This window comes from Mustela nivalis (genome assembly GCF_964662115.1).
Source record: "Mustela nivalis genome assembly, chromosome: 3".
NCBI classification, from domain to species: Eukaryota; Metazoa; Chordata; class Mammalia; order Carnivora; family Mustelidae; genus Mustela; species Mustela nivalis.
The window spans coordinates 120385560-120401119 of record NC_139022.1 but is presented as its reverse complement, the minus strand read 5'-3'; the positions used below and the strand labels follow the sequence as shown (position 1 = coordinate 120401119).

The 15560-nt window shown below is 40.0% G+C and overlaps 1 long non-coding RNA gene across 1 annotated transcript in view; it reads left to right on the top strand.

Moving 5' to 3' along the window:
* Nucleotides 1-15560, top strand: part of LOC309862354 — a 75100-nt gene that overhangs the window by 576 nt on the left and 58964 nt on the right. The window lies entirely within an intron of this gene.

Here is a 15560-nt window from a genome sequence, read left to right as displayed (position 1 = left end):
AGCTCTGTGTGTGAACTTTGTCAGGTCTGTTCGCGCCCGCTAACCAAAGACCAGCAGGTACATACTGATTGAACAAGTTGAGTGTATTATCGGTTGCAGTGAGAGGGAATAGGCACCAAGAGAAATTAATCATAGGTGTCTCGGTAAGAGTTGTTGTTAGGTGAGTTAGGAGAGGGTTTGAGGAAATGAGACTTTACTCTGGATTAGATACTGTCAGGAAGTGGGGGTATTCCTATGATTGGGCATCTTAATCATGCCTGGAACAAGGCAACAGTAGATCGAGACCGAAGCTATAATTGCTAAAGAAGCAGGAACCCCTCATCAGCCAGAGTGGGGATGTTTGGTCATTTTTTATGGTTTGGACAATGTTCATGTTTTATCTGCGTCCGAATGTAATTAAGGAATGACCTTGTTTCTGTCTTGATCTATCCACAGTCAGAGAATGGCCCTATCTGATGTTTATGTCCTGTGAAATTATGTTCAACAGGAGAGCACAAGGCCTACCTAACAGGGCCATCTATCATCTAGTAACATTAGAGCCAGGATAATTGTAACAGACCAGCTTCCAAATATCAGAGGCTGTTTTTCTCCTTCTCTAGTGTTTTGAATTCTCTGCACCTGTAAAGTGAGGGGACTCAGTGACCTAGAAATCTTTCCATTTCTAAGGATCAAGTAATTACAGTAATTTATATGCATGCAGGGCACAGTGTAAGTTCCACACTGGTACAGTTTGAAGTTTCATTGTCTTTATCTGGTACTTTCTACCAAAAGAATTAAAAGCAATAGGAAGGAAGAGCACAGAATTGGAAAGTTATTACCACTAACTTGCTGTCTGCATTTCACTAGGCCCCTTCCCCTGTCTGGACCTTGGTTAGTAAAACAGGAGTAATACAGGAGTTAGAATAAATGACCTCTGTTTCAGTTATGTGGTGTATCATAATAAGCCGCACCCAAGAAATAGTAGCTTAAAATAACAGTGGTTTATTTTTACAGTTGTGTGGGTCGACTGAACACAGCTGGGCCCACATAGTTTACGGAGGTTACTCATGAGACTGTAGTCAGCTGGGAGCTCGTCAAAATGGCTTCTCATTTTCTAGGGCCTCTATTCTTCATTTGGTGTCTTAGCATTCATTCAAGCTTCTGCATGGTAACTAGCTTCCAGGAAGACAAGCCCCAATGAGCAAATGATCATCAAGCCTTTGGTCGCACCATACTTGCTAATGTCCCATTGATCAAAGCAAGTTGTACAGCCAAGCCCAGAATCCATGTAGAAAGGGACTATTATGCAGTACAGAGAGTCAAGGTTCATTGAGGACTACTAATGTAACAACCACCCAAGACTCCTAATGTACCAGGATTTGCCACAGGACCTACCACGTAGGGTTAGGGTAAGAGTCAAAAGCTGAATTCCCCGATATGTGTGTTTATCCTACATCATTTTTATTGTTTTAAAATTTGACATTTTTGCATTTTAAAGTTTGAATTTCCATCTTCTCTTGAAAAATTAGACTATCTAGCTTTTTGGCTATGTGTGGCAACAATATTCAGGGGTTAAGTAGCAATGACCTTCTTTACTTGAAGCATGGCACTATAGATTTCTGCTGTCACCATTGCTCCCTGTTGTCTTATATCTGCCTGCTCCGCTCACTTAATTTTTGTGCCTAACCCACAGAGAGATTCGAGTGTGCAACACTTGGTGTTAGAACTGTAATGGAAATAACTCAAGGCTTCTATCCTTTTATTAAACTCTTATCCCACCGTAAGAGGAAAAAATACTATTGGGTCAAATTCCAGGAGCTCAATGAGATTAAAAAATCATGTATTGATAGAAGCTTTACCCAAGCTATATAAGAGGCAAGCTGAGCCACGGCTTATTACTTATGTTAAACAAGAACTCAGGTTCTCAGGTATTTTAACTGTTTTGGGCTAGAAGCCCGCTGCTGATTAGATTTGGTCATCAGTAAAGGCAGAAGACTTTGAGTCATATTTCCCCCTGGTTTTTCAGATAGCAAGACCTGCTGACAACAAAGTGGTCAGGTCAACAATCCCTTAACTGAAACCCTGAGGTCTGAAACGTATTTAGAATTCAGAATTGTTTAGTTTGTGCAGACAGTATGGTACACAAAGTGTATGTATAATGTAACACACTTAATGGAGTCGGGGAGAGCACTTCATAATCAAGTACATTAACTTCTGTGCCTCAGACCATGTGTGTGCCTGTTATCAATTTATAGCGTCTTAGTTCGAAAATCCATTCTTCTTTTACATACTTTGGAATACTGGAGTCCAACTAGGACCCTGTGAACGTTTCTCCTCTGCCAGCTGGCACAACATTTAATTTTGTCAGTAGGGAGCCCTAGAAGAACACAGGCAAATGAAGGATATTCTCTTCCTAGTTCTAGTATACTTTCTAGTATACTTTCTCATATACTTACCTTCTTGCTTTTGTGGTATACAGAACCAAATGGTTTGCAGAACCATACCTTCCCTGCAACACACACACACACACACACACACTTGCGCGCGTGCACACACACGGGTGGCCAGGACATTCAGAGGGTGGCTTCCCAGTGAATTCAGTGACACTTCAGTGGGTAGTTTCCTACCTGCCAGCCACAACCTGTAGCACCTCAGCAAATTTCAGTCATCCAGTGGCCCATAACTAACCTCTCCCCAGTGAGGTCTGAATCTCAGCCTAGCAGTGGGGGTGGGAAGGCTCTTCCAAGTTTGTTTCTTCCTTGGGTACTCAATCTCAGTCCTACAGGTAGTGGTTGATCCCAATAATTGCTCTTTCTGTAATTAGCATTATTTTTGCCCCTTAATACTTAATACCCTGTTACTAGTTAATAGTTCTTTCTGCTTTTTATTTTGTTTTTTAGATTCCACATTTAAATGAAATCGTATGTATTTGTCTTTCTCTGACTTATTTCACTTAGCATAATACCCTCTAAGTCCATCCGTGTTGTCCCAAATGGCAAGATCTCATTCTTTGTTATGACTGAGTAATATTCCATTGTATGTGTATACCATATCCATATCTATTCCTCTATCAATGGAATTGTAAGTTGCTTCCATATTTTGGCTTTTATTAATGCTACAATGAACACAGCAATTCATGTATCTTTTCAGAAGTACTCTTCCGTTTTCTCTGGGTAACTATCCAATAGTGGAGTATTGGATCATATGGTATTTCTATTTTTACTTTTTTGAGGAAACTTGATACTGTTTTCCACAGTGGCTACATCAATTTACATTCCCATCAAGAGTGGAAACAGGTTCCTTTTTCTTAAATCCCCACCAACACTTGTCATTTCTTCTTTTTTTGATACTAGTCATCATTCTGACAAGTATAAGATGACATGTCATTGTGGTTTTGACTTGCATTTCCTTGATGATTAATGATGTTGAGCATCTCTTCATGGATCTCTTAGCCATCTGTATGTCTTCTGTGGAAAAAATGTCTATTCAAATCCTCCGCCCATTTTTAATCAATCTTTTTTTTTTTTTTGAGTTGTTTATTTCTTTACTTTGGATATTAGCCCCTTGTTGGACTTATCATTCGCAAACATCTTTCCCCATTCAGTACGTTGCCTTTTCATCTTGCTGATGGTTTCCTTTTGATATGCAAAAGCTTTTTATTTTCGTATAGTCCTAATATTGTATTTTTGCTTTTGTTTCCTTTGACTGAGTAAACATATCTAGAAAAATGTTGCTAAGGTTGATGTCAAAGAAGGTACTGCCTATATATACTTTCTTCTAGGAGTTTTATGGCTTCAGAGCTCACAGGTCTTTAATTCATTTTGAGTTTATTTTTGTATATGGTATCAGAAAGTGGTCCAGTTTCATTATTTTGCATGTTGCTGTCCAGTTTTCCTAACACCACTTATTGGAGACTGTCTTTTCCCCATTGTATAGTCTTGCCTCCTTTGTCATAGATTAATTGACCATGTACGTATGGGCTTTTATCTTGTCTCTCTATTCTGATTTATTGACCTATGTGTCTGTCTTTGTGTCAGTATCATACTGCTTTATTAAAGCTTTGTAATATAAACAACAATTCTTTATATTAAATTTTCCCAAAAGAGTATGGCAGATGTGAGGGTATGTGACTTTAAACTAGATCATGAGGTGTTGTGGCATCTTTCTAGCTTTCTCTTGGATTACTTACTCTGGGGGAAGCAAGCTGCCAAGTCATGAGGACACTCAGGCAGCCCTGTGGAGCTGTCCAGCTGGTAAGGAACTAAGGCCACCTACCAACAATCAACACTCTTGCCAGGCCTGTGAGAGGGCCACCTTAGAAGTGGCCCCTCTTGCCCCATTCAGTCCTTCAGATGACAGCAGCCCCATTTGACATCTTGATCTCATGAGAGACCCTAAGCCAGAACCAACTGTCTATGTTGTTTATGGATCCCTGACCCATAGAGAGTTAGGAGATAATGGGTATTTGTTATTTTAAGCTGCAACATTTTGAGTTAATTTGTTACAGAGCAGTAGGTAACCAACAGAGATGCAAAAAGAGAGAGCAAGTGAGCTACTTCAAAGTACTGGACTCAGTGAACTCTCTCTTAACCAAAGCAGCATAAACCCTTGGTAGAGTTTTGTGTCTGTCCCTTTCTTATGAATACTGTTGAAGGTAAAAAGTAACATTTTGAAATGGTATATTTTGAATGGGTTTTTTTAATTCAGATAAATTATAGAGTGGGATAGTGCACTGAAACTTTTTTAAGTTTATTTTTTTTTTTAATTAAGTAAACTCTGCACAGCAGGGGGCACAGACTCAAAACCCCAACATCAAACGTTGCATGCTCTACCAACTGAGCCACCCAGGCGCCCCCCCTCCTTATTTTAAATATTTTTTCTTTTCTTTTCTTTTTTTTTTAATTTTAAGTAATTTCTACATCCAATGTGGGACTGAACTCATGATCCCTAGATGAGAGTCATATGCTCTACTAACTGAGCCAGCCAGGTGCCCTGCTTATTGCCAATAGACATCAAAGAATGTAGTTCTCTTAGAAGAAAATCTTGTGGAACTCTAGAAAAAAGAATGGTGGTAAGAAATATTAAAGGGGTAGGGCGCCTGCGTGGCTCAGTCAGTTAAGCATCTGCCTTCAGCACAGGTTATGATCCTAGGATTCTGGGATCCAGCCCCACATCAGGTTCTCTGCTCAGCGGGAGCCTGCTTCTCCCTCTCCCTGCCACTCCCCCTGCTTGTATTCTTTCTCTTTTTTTTTTTTTTTTTTTTAAGTATTAAAGGAGTGCCTGGGTAGCACAGTTGGTTAAGCATCTGACTCTTGGTTTTTTCTTAGGTTGTGAGCTCATGATCGTGAAATCAAGCCCCACATCATGCTTTATGTTCAGTGTGGAGTCTGCTTAGGATCCTCTCACCCACTCCTCCCTCTGCCTCTCCAGTTCATGCTCTTGCTCGCTCTCTCTCTTTCTAAAATAAATTCAAGAAAAAGAAGTATTAAAGATAGTACCCTGTTTATCCATATGACTGGGCTCCATGTTTTATCCATCTATAGAATCAGAAGCAAGGTAGTTATCATAAAGTACATATTGGCACATTTATTTAAACTGAAAAACATAGCCAACTTTTTCTAACAGTCTTTTTGGATTACTGGTTTGATAGTGTAGACTGGCTTTGTCAATAGATATTAGACAAGGTATATCTTTTTAGTTTCACAATTTTTAGGAAGAGACACTTAAAGCACATAAATAGAAACAGTTCACCAATTAATTTATTGGCAAACATGTATTGGAATTAATATTTGTGTTTTCCTAAGTTTGAAACTTACAGGTGAAAGAAGATATCTCCAACTGAGAGAGTTATATTAGTCAAAAGAGAAGAGACTATGCTACAGTAGCAAATTAATCCTTTGCAACCCTGTGTATCAGTCCAAACTCAGTCAGAGAAGCAGAACCACTGAATATATTAAGGGATTTCCTACAAGGAGTTGACCTTACATAATTGTTAAATCTAATTAGGCAATCTCTGTAAGCCTATTGTCTTCACAGCTGACACTGGATCTGAAGACCTTGGAGCAGGCAGTCAGGAAGGGAAGATGGAAATAAGATGTAGGAAAGCAAGCGTAAGCCAAACTGGAGTCCATGAGGATGGACTGAAACCTGTTAGTTTTTTTGTTTGTTTTTTTTTAAGATGTTATTTTTTTATTCCACAGACAGAGATCACAAGTAGGCAGAGAGGCAGGCAGAGAGAGGTGGAGAAGCAGGCTCCCTGCCCAGCAGAGAGTCCGATGCAGGGCTCAATCCCAGGACTCTGGGATCATGACCTGAGCCAGAGGCAGAGGCTTTAACCCTCTGAGCCACCCAGGCACCCTGAAACCTGTTAGTTCTTATTGCCTCTAACCTTGGTGGTGTCACTCTCCTGCAGAGTATAGAGCCCTTTGTCAAAGAGCCAAACCACAACCCTGGCCCAAGAATCAGAGAAGCTAAAGGAGGCTGTAAGGGAACTTGTGGTGATTGCAGACCCAACCACTCTTCACACCAAGGAGGTAAGAGAGAAAAACAATGACAATGTATATGGGCTATAAAATGACTTCGGTTTTACTTCTATTCTTCAAAGCCCACACAGGAGTCTGTCCTGTGGCCCACCCTAGTCAGAAACACAAAGGAACAAAATTCAAGGAAATGTGGCTCAGCCTAGCCAAGCTGACACATTACTGAGTTCCCCCCCCCCCCAGGGACATAATGTCTTAACACACATATTTTATTCATGCAAAGTCCAAAGAGGTCAGCTAACCTTCTGTCTTTTAGTTACACCACCTGGAATTCATGGCCTCCCATACTGCTGGGCAGGGGGGACAGAAGGGAAGGTCACCAGCTGTTAACTGCCTTATCTCAGACGCACATCATTCCTGCTCACTGTTCAGTGGTCAGTACGTAATCACACAGCCCTGAGAAGTTGCAAGGGAGGCCAAACAATATACTCTTTTCTGTCTGCATAGAGAAAAGGAAATGAAGTAGTATGTGTAAGTACAGAGGATCATTTCTGCTACGTGAATTTAATGAATAATTATTTCATAATTCTTGATAAAGACTTTTAGGTATGCTTTCCCAAAATTGATAAAGTTAATTTCTCCAGGAATGATGTAAAAAATGCTTTGTTTAGTCAGGTGATTTCCAGTACTTTGCTCTCAACAAAATTGAATGATGATTGAATTAAGTTTTAATGATAATTTAAAATAATTTTGCTAGGGGCGCCTGGGTGGCTCAGTTGTTAAGCATCTGCCTTCAGCTTAGGTCATGATCCCGGGGTTCTGGGATCGAGCCCCTACATTGGGCTCCCTGCTCAGCGGGAAACCTGCTTCTCCCTCTCCCACTTCCCCTGCTTGTGTTCCTTCTCTCACTGTTTCTCTCTCTGTCAAATAAATAAAATCTTTAAAAACAAAAAAGAAAAAAATATTAAAAAATAAATTAAATAAAATAATTTTGGTAACTGATCACTATGTAAATTTTGACATAATAACTTTGAAGGAATTCAGAGTTGTATAACATTGCTTTTATTCTTCTACAAACAACATTTATTCTTCTACAAACAAGTCTTTTAAGTACTAACATCTATAAATATGTGACCTAAAAATAAATTTGATGCCAAATCATCTTATTCTAGCAATAAGTAATGCTCATGCATGAATATGCAAACTATTTTTTTGGTTATTGGTTTGTTTAAAGACGTAGTTGTAATACAATTCTGTTTAATCATTATCAAAATGTTCATGTACTTATTGTTTGACCAACTGCATTTAATAACAATTCCAATGATAATTTAAATGCAGAAAGCTTTTTTTGCTAACATTCCAAGCCTGGGATCACCAAAAATAAAAATTATAACACAACGTGCAGAAGAGAAGTAGGATAAGGTGAGCAATAAGACTTTCAAGCATAAAATTTTGGGGGAAAACGGACTAGAGATATGAATTCAAGGAGAAAAAAAGGATATAAAATTTCCTCCTATGAGAGAACAGCTTGTTCATGTATATTTAAAAGGTAGTATGAAATGACTATATATTTAAATTTCATTAAGAAAAGTAACAAAGCTTTGTTTTTTTTTTATTTGTTTTAAGATTTTATCTATTTATTTGACAGAGAGATCACAAGTAGGCAGAGAGACAGGCAGAAAGGGGGAAGCAGGCTCCTCGCCAAGCAGAGAGCCTGACGTGGGGCTCGATCCCAGGACCCTTAGATCATGACCCAGGCTAAAGGCAGAGGCTTAACCCACTGAGCAACTCAGGTGCCCCCAAAGCTTTATTTTTAAAGGTCAGTATTTATTGGGGCACCTGGGTGTCTCGGACAGTTAACTTGACAGCTTTTGATTTGGCTCAGGTCATAACCTTGGGGTCCTGGAATCAAGCCCTACATTGGGCTCCATACTCAGCAGGGGTCTGCTTGAGGATTCTTTCTCTTTCTCCTTCTTCCTCTGCCCAGGTGAGCTCATTCTCTCTCTAAATAAGTAAATCTTTAAAAACAAATGTCAGTATTTATAATACACTGGAAATTATATTCTCAGCTATTTAAATTTATACTGAAAATTTTTAGGTACTTTAAGAAATGAGTAATTACATAGTGTTTCAAAATTCTTTTGGGGTTACAAGAGGAGAAAAAGTCAAAGATCGTTGCTCTAGATCACTATGGTGACTGCAGAAAGGGCCTTGGTATCCTCAGTGCCAGACTCTCAAGTCTAGGATCTTGAACAAAACTAAACATTGGCCAAGAAGTCTCTGATATAGGTGTAAAAGAATTGGAATTAGAAAAGATTTCCCTTCCATAATAACTAAGGACATACTGGTTAAAATAACTATCAGGTAGCCAATCTCTCTGTCCCACTCCCCACTCCTGAATAGCTCCATGGTGAGCTACCTACTACGGCACTGAAAGCTGTTCACAATCTAACTCCAGTACAGTTTTCCAACTTTCTCACTTTTCTTTCTCTCACCTCCTATTTTGGCTCCTCGCATTTAAAAAAAAAAAAAAAAACAAAAAAAAACCAGCTACATTCCTTCATGCTTGCATGTCCCTCTCTCTGGCAGTTCTCGCATCCTAGAGAAGATGAGATGGGTGCTTGCAAGCAGGGTACAAAACCAGAGGCAGTGAGAGACAGGGCAGTACATAATTCAACTCTAGTGTGAACTTTTTTGCTGGACCCTAACTCAGATCCTTCTGTAAGGCCCTAAGCAGCTTGGAGGTTCCAAGTATTGAGAAATTTATCCCGAGGAGTATCCTAAATTCTGAGGAAACAGGCCAGCAGAAAACATGTAAAGAGGGAAGAAGTTTTATAGTGATTTCCTGATGAACTAGATTCTAGCTGCTGGAACACAGAACTTATAGGACCGAGATTGCCAGCATTAATCCCAATGAGTTGTGCTTGTGAAAGCAGGTACATCCTCTCCTGTTGATGGCCTTATCCTATTCCTTCCCACCTGAATGGGAATGTTGTGTGCCTGCTTCTCCCTTTCTTCTCTCTACTGGAGGATCTTTGTAGCCAGTAGTGGCTCAGAATTACCAAACTTGAAGCAAAGTATATGCAACAGGAGCCTTATCTATGTAACCCGATGTAAAAAGGGACTATTTTAGTCTGGAGTTTCCGCTGTGGCCTCAAACCTGAAAACAATAGGTGCCATTTTATTTTTTTTTTAAGATTTTATTTATTTATTTTACAGAGAGAGGTCACAAGTAGGCAGAGAGGCAGGCAGAGAGAGAGAGGGAAGCAGGCTCCCCGCTAAGCAGAGAGCCCAACGTGGGGCTTGATCCCAGGACACTGGGATCATGACCTGAGCTGAAGACAGATGCCCAACAAACTGAGCCACCCAGGCGCCCCAATAGGGCCATTTTAATGGAAAGTACTATATGAAGTTTGACCGGCCTGTGAAGAAGGTTGTCCAAAAACCAGTTTTGCCAGCTCCTCAGCCCATCCCCCACTTTGAAGGTGTACCTGTGAGGCTTGTAGACTGATCTGCCAAAATGGAAGAACATTTAGAGAATTAGTCCCTCCCAGTACTCCCCAGATGCACTTCAGGGTGCCTCAGGGACCACTCAGATACCAAAGCATGTCCCTTTGTGTTTGGAGACATGGGCACTAGTTCCTCATTCATGTCTGCAAATGTGAATATGCGGGTAGGCCAAAGGCTGAGTAGGCCTAGCCTGTGGCCACAGAGAGAAAATACCTGTCTCCAGAAACACCTGCTCTTCCAAAATTCCAAGGGGCAAACATGCATGTTTGTGTAGGCCAGCTCCCCTCCCCCCGCCCCCGCCAACACACACAAAAACATTGTCTTGAAATTGTCGCTGACCAAGAGGCCATCTGGAGGAGAAAGTGATTCCTACAGGGCTCCCCTGTGAGGGGTACAGCATGAGAGGTAGGAAATTAAGAGGGGAGGAAGGTATCAGGGAGCTAGCCAGAGGAGGTAACTCTCATCTAGAAATAATAGGAAACCCAAAAAGTGCCCCCATGAGAAAAGATAACAGCCTTTGACATGAAACATTTAGGAGGTACAGGTACCAGATTATAATGGGACAAGTCAGGACATTTCTCCCCTGCCTCAGGTTGGGTTCCCCAGAAGCAAACCCTGAGATGAGGATACTACATAAGGAGTTTTTTAAGAAGTACTCCCAGGAGAAACCCGTTAGGGAGTGGGGAACCCAGAAAGGGAAGATAGACTGTGAGGCAGAATCCCATAGAGTGGAGTTTCAGCTTCAGGCTGATCCTGCATGATGTTATGGGATGTAATTCACTCCCCAGAGTTGGTCCTAACCTGAGCATGGACTCCTGGTCCTACTCCTGGAGCAGTCATTCAGCTTCCAGATACTTGCGCGCTGTGTTTCAGGCAAAGCCACATCAATAGGAGTGCCAGGCTTGAGAAAGAGTACATTTGACCCTTGAGCAACAGAGGTTACGGGCACCAACCCCTTCTGCAGTTAAAAATCTACATATAGCTTTAGACTCTCCAGAAACTGTACTTATAGCCTACTGTTGACCGGAAGCCTTACCAAAAGCAAAAACAGCCAATGCAGATTTTACATATGTACTGTATACTAGTTCTTAAAAAACAGTTAATGCAGATTTTACATATGTATTATATAATAGTTCTTAAAAACTTTAACAGTAAGTTAGAGAAAAAATATTCAGAAAATCATAAGGAAGAGAAAATAAATTTACAGTACTATACTGTATTGGGAAAAAAATCCATGTATAAGTTAAGTAAACTCATGTAGTTTAAACCCATGTTGTTCAAGGGTCCGCTATAGTTAATATGCGCCATTAGAAAAGAAAGCGCACAGAATCTCTGGGAGGAGGTTACAGGGATCTGGGTAGAGCACTAACAGTGTCTGCCATAGATCATCCCAAGCACTGCTCAGATCCACTTGTATTTTATTTTTTTTTATTTTTTTTTTAAGATTTTATTTATTTATTTGACAGAGAGAGATCACAGGTAGGTAGAGAGGCTGGCAGAGAGAGAGAGAGAGAGAGAAGCAGGCTCCCCGCTGAGCAGAGAGCCCAATGTGGGACTCGATCCCAGGACCCTGAGATCATGACCTGAGCCGAAGGCAGCGGCTTAACCCACTGAGCCACCCAGGCGCCCCACTTGTATTTTAAATTAAGGTCCGTCACAGCCTCTGTAAGATAGGATTCATCATAATTTCTAGAGGAAGACTTAGAAGAGGAAGGTTTGAGAGAGCTGCAGCCCCCAAAGCTGCAGTTGGTCCAAGACTGTAGATAATTTGTCATCTTCCTTTCTACATGTTCTAGATCCTCTTTGCCCTTGCTGTAACATCTGCTGCTTTAGAGGGCTTACCTTTGGGGGTGTCCTAGACCTCCATCCTGAGGGGTCTGAGGCCATGGATACCTATACTTCTATCAAGCTGGCCATTCATGCCTACAACTGGCCTGGGAATACAAGAGTTCATGAGCTAGTGCCACAAACAGAGTATGCATGATCCCCCGTTCCCAGCTGCACTCAGAGGGGACGTGTACAAAGTGCTGCCCTGGCTCTTCACCTAATGATGGATTGCATGGTCTCTTCTACCTGAGTCTTCTGTTTCCATTTTGGTCTTATTTCCCTTCTGAAGTCTCAGTGTATCTATATTAGCTTCCTGTGGCTTTCACAACAAATTGCCACAAACCTGATGGCTTTAAACAGAAATGTATGCCCTCCCAGTTCCAGAGGCCAGAAGTCTGAAATCAGGCTATGAGCAGGACCATACTCCCTCAAAGGCTCTAAGAGCGATCCCTTCCTTTTTTCCTTGTTCTTTCATGTTTTATTTCTGTTAAAATATGCATAACGTAAATTCATCATTTGATGCATTTTTAAGTGTACAGGACAGTGGCATTAAGTACATCATGTTTTGTAACCTTCATCATCAACCATCTCAGGAACTTCTTATGTTTTCCCATACTAAAACTCCATACACATTAAACACTAACTCCTCACTCCCCCTCCCCTAGCCCCTGTCAAGCACCATTCTATTTTCTAGCCCCATGAATTTGACTGCTCAAGATACTTCATGAAGTGGAATCACGAAGGATTTGTTCTTTTGCGAAGGGGTCATTTTACTTAGCCTACTATCTTTGGGTTCATCCGTGTTGTAACATGTATCAGAAATCCTTCCTGTTTAAGGCTGAGTTAGCTCTGTTGTGTGTATAGTCCACATGTGGTGTATCCATGCTTCCATTGATTGACACTTGGGTTGCTTCTTTCTTCTGGCTCTCATGAATAGTGTGGCTATGAACATAGCTGTACAAAGAACTCTTCAAATCCCTGCTTTCAATTCTTTGGAGCATACACTCAGAAGTGGAATTTCGGGATCATATGGGAATTTATTTTTAATTCTTTTAAGGAACTGCTATACTATTTTCCACAACAGCTGTATCATTTTACATTCCCACCAGCAACTGCACAAGGTTCTAATTTCTCCACATCCTTGCCAACACTTGGAATTTTGTGGGTTTTTTCTTTTTTGTTGTTTTGTTATTATTGTTGTTTGTTTTGTTTTTGATAAGAGCTATCCTACCAGGCGTGAAGTGGTAGTCATGGTGGTTTTGATTTGCATTTCCCTTATAATTAGTGATGTTGGGCATCACTTCATGTACTCATCAGCTATTGTACATCCTCTTTGCGGGAATGTCTATTCAAGTCCTTTACCCATTTTTTAATCCACTTGTTTTTTTTTTTCCTGGCTTTTTGTTGTTGTTATGTTATAGGAATTCTTTATATATTCTAGATTTTAATTTCATAAAAAACATATAATTTGCAAATATTTTCTTCCATTCTGTGGTTACCTTTTCACCCTATTGATAGTTTCCTTTGATGCATAAAAGATAAAATTTGACATCTTTTTATTGTTGCTGACTATGCTTTTTAGGTCGTATCTAAGAATTATTGCCAAATCCAATGTCATGAAGCTTTCTCCTGTTTTCTTCTAAGAGTTTTATAGTTTTAACTCTTACAGTTAAGTCTTTGATCCATTTTGAGTTCGTGTGTGTGTGTGTGTGGTATAAGGTAAGGCTCCACCTTCATTCTTTTGCCTTTCTTACCTCTTCCAACTTCTCGTACTTCCTGGTGTTCCTTGTCTTATGGCCTCATAACCCCAATTTCTGTCTCAATCTTCACATGGCCTTTTTCTCTTTTCTTATGTGTCTCTCCTCTGTGTCTGTATCTTATAAGGAACCCGTCATTGGCCTGCCCTAACCCATGATGATCTTACCTTGATCTTTAACTTAATTACAGCTACAAAAAGCCTCATTCCAAATAAGATCACATGTGGACATTCTGGGTAGAAATATTGGTGGGGAGCAGTGGGGACTATTCAACCCACTACAGTGTTCACTCTAATTTCCTTTGCCACAAGCAATTTTATTACCAGTTCTTTTGTTTTTCTTCCTTAAAACAATCTTTATCATCCTCTGCCACATCCTACTTAAAGCACTCCGCTCAACCTAGCTAGCTAGAACTTTTTACCTATGCCTCTTCCTTATTTTCTTAGCAGTTGCTCTAAGGTCTGTAATATACATCATTAGCCCTTTACAGTCTACTTAGAATTAATATTTAGCAATTCACCGAAAATGTAGAAAACTTGCAACTATATGGATCTATTTATTCCTTCCAATCTTTTATACCATAAATGTTCTATGTATTATACATGTTACATTATAAATCTTACAAGGCAAAATTTTGCATTAAGCTTTAAATGTTATTATGATTTCAAAGTCAGAGGGAAAAATAGTTTTATATTTACCCAGTTACTTACCATTTATGATGCTCTTTATTCTTTCCTGAATATCCAGTTTTTTATCTGGTATCATTTCCTTTCTGTCTGAAGAACTTCCTTTAACATTTCTTATAGTGCATCTCTGCTGGCAACAATTTTCTTTCTTTTTCTTTTGTTCTAAAAATGTCTTCATTTCTGTTTTTCTCCAAGGATATTTTAGTTGGACCTGAAATTCTGGATTGAGAAATTTTTCCTTGTACACTTAATGATGCTCGTTTTCTATCATGTTAGTGTTCTGCGGCTCCTGTAACAAATTATCACAAACTTAGTGGCTTAGGACAACAGAAAGTCATCCTCTCTTATCCTGTCACAGTTCTTGAGGGCAGAAATCCAAAATCCAGATGTAAGCAGGCCGCACTCCCCATAGAAGCTCTAGACAAGCGTCCTTCCTTGGCTCTTCTGGCTTCTAGTGCCTCCAGGCATTCCTTGGCTTATAGCTAGTAATTCTAGTCTCTACATCCCTCTTTTTTTTTTTTTTTTAAGATTTTTATTTATTTATTTATTTGACAGACAGATCACAAGTAGGCAGAGAGGCAGGCAGAGAGAGAGGAGGAAGCAAGCTCCCCGTTGAGCAGAGAGCCCGATGTGGGACTCCATCCCAGGACCCTGAGATCATGACCTGAGCCGAAGGCAGAGGCTTTAACCCACTGAGCCACCCAGGCACCCTCTGCATCCCTCTTTATGTGCCTTTCTGTTCTTTCTTTTATCTTCTCCCCCATACCCTGGTGTTTTTCCTCTAGTCATAAGGACACTTGTCATTGGATTGAGGGCCTACCTGGTTAATCTAGAATGATCTGATCCCAATATCCTTAATTTAATTACTCTGCAAACACCCTTTTTCCAAATAAATTCACATTCATGAGTTCCAAGGATAAGTATTAGACATATTCTTTTATATAGATATAGATACAGATATGTAGACATAGATATAATTGACATGTTAACATATTAGTTTTAAGGATACGACATAATGATTTGGTATTTGCATATATTGCAAAATGATCATCACAAGTCTAGTTAATATCCATCAACCTACATAGTTATAAAAACTTTTTCTTCTGTTAAGATCTCCCTTAACAACTTTCAGCTATGAAATATTACTAACTATAGCCACCATTCTAAAGACTTTCATTCAAGTACATTATATCCCATGACTTATTTCCTTTTGTAAAAAGATTTCTTTATTGTGGGGGAGGGGCAAAGGGAGAGGGAAAGAATCTCAAGCAGACTCCCCGCTGAGCACGGAGCCCGTTGATGCAGGGCTCTATTTCATAACC